The sequence below is a fragment of the Peromyscus eremicus genome, chromosome 3, assembly GCF_949786415.1.
Source record: "Peromyscus eremicus chromosome 3, PerEre_H2_v1, whole genome shotgun sequence".
In the NCBI taxonomy this organism is placed as follows: Eukaryota; Metazoa; Chordata; class Mammalia; order Rodentia; family Cricetidae; genus Peromyscus; species Peromyscus eremicus.
In genome coordinates, this window is record NC_081418.1 from 21,453,830 (window position 1) to 21,459,829 (window position 6,000).

A 6,000-nucleotide genomic window follows, 5' to 3' on the forward strand; every position below is an offset into this window, starting at 1 on the left:
CTAAACAAGAGAAACCAACTATGTCTATAACAAGAGAAACCAACTGCATCTATAACAAGAGAAACCAACTATGTCTATAACAAGAGAAACCAACTATGTCCATAACAAGAGAAACCAACTACATCTATAACAAGAGAAACCAACTGCATCTATAACAAGAGAAAACAACTGTATCTATAACAAGAGAAAACAACTGTATCTATAACAAGGGAAACCAATCATGTCTATAACAAGAGAAACCAACTATGTCTATAACAAGAGAAACCAACTGCATCTATAACAAGAGAAAACAACTGTATCTATAACAAGTGAAACCAACTGTATCTATAACAAGAGAAACCAACTGCATCTATAACAAGAGAAACCAACTATATCTATAACAAGAGAAACCAACTATATTTATAATAAGAGAAACCAACTATGTCTATAACAAGAGAAACCAACTGCATCTATAACCAGAGAAACCAACTATATCTACTGCTTCAATAATAATAAGTAATATAGAAAAACAATGATAAAAAAGTCAGGAGGATAGGATTACAAGAACTTTTAGGAGAATTTGTGCTGACAGAAAAAGAAAAAGAAGCCAACAATGATGACAAGACAATGAAAGTCTTTGAAATAGTAGACAAGCCAGGTGTGGTCATGACAGCAGCACTTGGAAGGTGGAATCAGGAGGCTCAGTTCAAGACCATCTGCAGCTATATACTCAGATTGAGGGCTACATGAGACCCAGAAAGAAAGAGGGGTGGGAGTGGGGAAGAAAGGAAAGAGGGAGGGACTAGGAAGGGGAGGGGACCAAAAGAGACAAATGCTAAAGAGAATTGGATGAGGGAGAAAAGACGATGGTCCAGTGAAGAAGGCAAGGATGTGTGTCCTGGGACAGTTAAGACAGACATTCACAGTCCTGTCTTGTGCAGTAGGCTAAGAGCTGGAGTCAGGCCACAGAGATGAATAGATCTGGGTTTGGTCAAGTATGTTGCTGGGGAAAAAAAAAAAAACAACTGGCCCAGAGAAAGCATGCAAGTATGCTTCAGCAAGAGGGGCACACTTGGTGGAGTCTGTATTTGCTCAAAACTATTCACGATCCCTCCCAAGGGGAGGATTACACTGTTTCCAGCCTGTTTCATTCCATCTGCAACTGACAATGCCATGTGCACAGAAGTGACAGGTGTCGCTATGGCTATGAGCAGCCCTGGGGCTCCCTGTCTTCTCCCCTTTCTTCTGACTGTGTTTCAGATAGAAGCTCTGCTAAGCCAGGGCCCAGGCTGACAATGATGTGGAAAGAGGCCACAGTTCGCCTCTCACCACGCAGCTTGGGTGAATAGTGAGGCCTTTCTCACTCTACGTACCCCAAGATTCGGGAGTTCTTTGTAAGTGTGGTGTAAATTAGCCTATCCTGAATACTAGAGGCTGAATACAACTGTTGGGAAGGGAAGAAGGAAAGCCAGAGTGAGAACACAGCAGAGGCTGAGGAGGCAAGTCTGGATGAAAGCATAGACATCAGAGCAACAGAGGGCGTTGGTGTTTCCATGAGAGACGAAGATGTACGTTTACACCATCACATAAAACAAGGTATGGAGGATCTCTCAGCCCAGGGCCTAGAACACAATAGTAAAACAGATCTTCTCAAAGCTAAGTCCCTGGAACATTTCCAAGCTGTACCCTGTCCGGTCAAGATGTTTATAGATACTGCACTAGAAGTTAGCAGCCTGAAATAAAATGTCCCCAGAAAATCAAGGTCATATGGTGAGCCCTGCAACCTGATGATGTCTACCCTCGTCTGTCTCAAATCCTCCACCTTCCCTAGTTTACTCACCTGAGACACACCGGTCCTACTGCTGTTCTCAGACACAATAGGGGTGAAAGTTCACTTATGGCTAGAGAGCAGGCCAACGCTCCTTTTTGTCTGGTGGAAGTTATGATTAGCATTGTTAGAACTGAAAATGGGGGTTGAGTTTCTTCACTGACCTACCAAATCATTTTGTGCATGCAGTATGCCAGGATTGGACTTCATGATGCAAGGAAACACAGGAAACAAGGTGTACGCTTCATATAGATAAGAATAAAGAAGTGCTATAGAGAAAAACAGTGCGGAGAAAATAACACAATGAAATTCTGTCATGTAGAAATATCATCCCATGTAAAAGCTAATTGGATTTCAGCATTGGGTAAAATGCTAAAAATATCACCCCAGGATAGTAAGCCAGAGTCTATATTGCTGGAATGTAACAGACTCAAATAATACCCCACCAAAGGCTGGCAGCTGTGGACACCCAAACTGTGGCATCTCAGCCAGCACTGCTCTGAACAGTGGTTTGCTGGATTCCAGACTTCAGTAGAACCTAACACCAACTAAAGATTCATTTTACTCTTACCCCAATTTTGGCCACCACAATAGGAACCAGCATAGTACTTCAAAGTAAGATTTTGTTTGTTTGTTTTTATTTTGTTTTGTTTTTTCGAGACAGGGTTTCTCTGTGTGACAATCCTGGCTGTCCTAGAACTCATTTTGTAGACCAGACTGGCCTCAAATTCACAGAGATCTGCCTGCCTCTGCTTCCCGAGTGCTGGGATTAAAGGTGTGTACTACCACCACCCAATCAAAGTAAGATTTGTAACACGATTGTGGAGACAGGTGTTCAGGGGAGAAACCAGTACAAATGACACTCATGGCTGGTCCCAGCACTCGGGAGGCAGAGGCAGGTGGATTTCTGTGAGTTCAAGGACAGCCTGGTCTACAGAGTGAGTTCTAGGAAAGGCTCCAAAGCTACACAGAGAAACCCTGTCTAAAAAACAAAAAACAAGTGACACTCACTGCTTCATCCATACTGCAGAAAGCTAAGAGCAAATAGTATTCAGTATTCCTTATGGAGACTGCCTGTTTGGCTTAGGAGGGCCTTCAATAGACTGGCAGCTGGTGAAGGCCACACTCAGACTATCCAGAGCTACTGTGAAGTGTGGGCATTTGGGTCATTTTTTCCAAGCAAGTTATTCTTACTTACTGCTAAGCATCCAAAACCTGCTTGGAAGCTGAACTCACAGGTAAGGCAGGGATAGCCCCACCCTCCAGAAATCCATCACGTTGAACAGGTCCCCCTCATCAGGTCCCAGGCACAGGCAAGATAATACACCTTTCAAGATTCAAAGAGACCTGGATAAATGGAATGAGTCAATGTGGGTGGTGAGGTAAGATATGAAAGAACCCTACCACAGAGCTACTGGAGGAGACAGTTTGGAGGCTCTGTGAGGGGAGGAGAGGAGAGACAGCAAGGCCCTGAGCTGCTTGATGAACCACATCAGCAGGGGGGGGTGGGTGCTGCACTGAAATGCTAGAGACACGGTCCCCAGTTCATCATCTCTGGGTCTCATGAAGCATGCACCACATGCTTTCAGGACAGGTCTGGTAGGTGCCACATACCCCAGTGACAGATGCCTCCTCTACACAATTCAGGCAGGGGAGTTGTGCCTTTCATTGATCTAGTGTGTGAACTTACCTTCTCTGATGAGGTTTGATATACCCACATGTTCATGTGTTCCTCACTGAGCTTGATAAGTTTGTAGGTGGTAATATTATATTTATTAAATAAGTGACTTCAGTCTGTGTCATCATTCATGTGGGACAGATGGTGAGTATTTACTTGCACAAATAAGACATAGATTTACTTTCTACCAGGGAACACAGCTGCCACACCAGGCTGACTCAGCCCATCTGTCCTTTGTGACCCTGACAACCACAGAGCCTCTCTCTACTAGGGACCACAGCTGCCACACTAGGCTAGAACACAGATCAGAGCATCCTCAAACCTCATTAGAGAAGCTGCTTACTCCAGTGGTTCTCAATCTGTGGGCCACAACCCCTCGGAAAGGTCAAACAACCCTTTCACAGAGGTCGCACATCAGATACTCTGCATCTCAGATATTTGCATTATGATTCATAACAGTAGCAAAATTACAGTTATGAAGTAGCAATAAAATAACTTTATTGCTGGGGGTCACCACAACAGAGGAACTGTATTAAAGGGTTGCGGCCTCAGGAAGGTTGAGAGCCACTGTAGCAGATGGTAATTAACAAAGAGACCCACAATTGGACAATGTGCAGAGAGTGACTTTGGAGCACTCAGCCCTGAATGAGATGTGTTTATCAAGCCCTTTCCCTCAAGGCTCAGAGATCTATGTGGAAGAGGAGGCAGAAACACTGCAGGAGTCAGAGGTGGTGGATGACTCCAAGAAAGTAGCGTCCTCCAGACACAACAGGACTGATACACATGCGAGTTCAGAGAGATTGTGACAGCGCACAGAAGACCCGCAGAGTTCAGTCCTGACAAAATCCCAGCTCTGAGAAGGGGACGTGGACACAAAGTCCCACCCCTAATCAAGAAGTTCATTGAAGCCGGGCGGTGGTGGTGCACGCCTTTAATCCCAGCACTCGGGAGGCAGAGCCAGGCGGATCTCTGTGAGTTCGAGGCCAGCCTGGGCTACCAAGTGAGTTCCAGGAAAGGCGCAAAGCTACATAGAGAAACCCTGTCTCGAAAAACCAAAAAAAAAAAAAAAAAAAAAAAAAAAAAAAAAAAGAAGTTCATTGAAATTGATGCATGCTGGGAATGGGGAAAATCAGTTTTCATCAATGGAGTGACACTGGGCGTATCAACCACACTCCACAGCAGGCCCCACGTCCAGAAGTAGTTGTCCAGCACAAAACAGACTCCTTTCTTGTGTTTGTGTGAGAGCTCTTCTGTTTTGGTATTTTTTTTTTCTCATTAATTTTCTTTCTTTTTTCAGTTTGTTTTAATTTTCTTTTTTTTTTGTTTTGATTTTGTTGTTTTTCTTTTTGAGAGAGAAAGGAGTTAAATTGGTAGGGAGGTAGGGGGGATCTGGGAGGAGTTAGGGGAGGGTAAAGAATATGCTCAGAATATCTTATATGAAAAAAAATTTTAAAAAGATGTAGATTCATTCTACCTCAGAATTTGTACTCAGAAATAAAGGCCATTGCAATTTTGTAAAATGGAGTCACATAGAGCAAGACCCAACCCTAAAGCTACTATTTCATACTGTGTAGAGTATATTAGAGCAGGCCATCGCCTGATCCTCCACTGTGGATACACAGGAACACATCTGCTTCCAGCAAATCTTTGCTGCCCGGGGAAGAGTGGTCAATAAAGTGTGGATTAAATGTTGAGCATATCCCTACCTTCTGTCTAGCATTTTGCCCTCTGCCTCTTAGTGCTTATCCTGCCTGGTTCCATATCTCAGGTTCAGATGAACTTTCAGCTATTGTGAAATGTTAAGCTCAGAAGGTCTCCTGTAGTCTTTTGGGAGGACAGTAAGAAACATAAACTGAGTCTTTGTCTTCGGTACTGATACAGAGTTTCTAAAACCCTGGGAACTTCCTGGCTGGCTGAGGGGAGCGTCTCTGTCCTTCAAGTCCTTTGCCACTGCATCTGAGTTTATGCTTATGAAGAGACTGGGAGGACTGGTGGCCACCACAGGAACCAGCCTTGTGATAAAGGGTTGGAACTCCCTCCCGCTTCCCCTCAGGCCCGGCTTCCTGGGAGGAATAGGACCTGTTGATTTAGTTAATCAACAATGGGCAGTGATTTAATCTATCATGCCTATGTAATGAAACTTCCATAAAATCTACAAAGAATGGCATCCAGAGGTGTTTAGGCTCATGAACACACTGGGGAGCCGGCGGATGGCACACACACACACACACACACACACACACACACACACACACACACTCAGAGGGCAAGAAATTGCCACACTTCCCCACATCAGGCCCCATGCAGTTTTTCCATTTGGTACTTCCTGAGTTGGCTGCTTTATAACAACGTAGTGATCCTAACTAAAGTGCCTTCCTGAGGTCTGTGGGTCATTCTAAAAGGTTACTCAACAGAGGAGAGGATCTTCTCTCCATAAAGAGAAGTAACACTTGAACTTGGAATCCGAATCGAGAATGCAGTCTTGTGGGAGTTAGCCCTTAACCTGTGGGGTCTG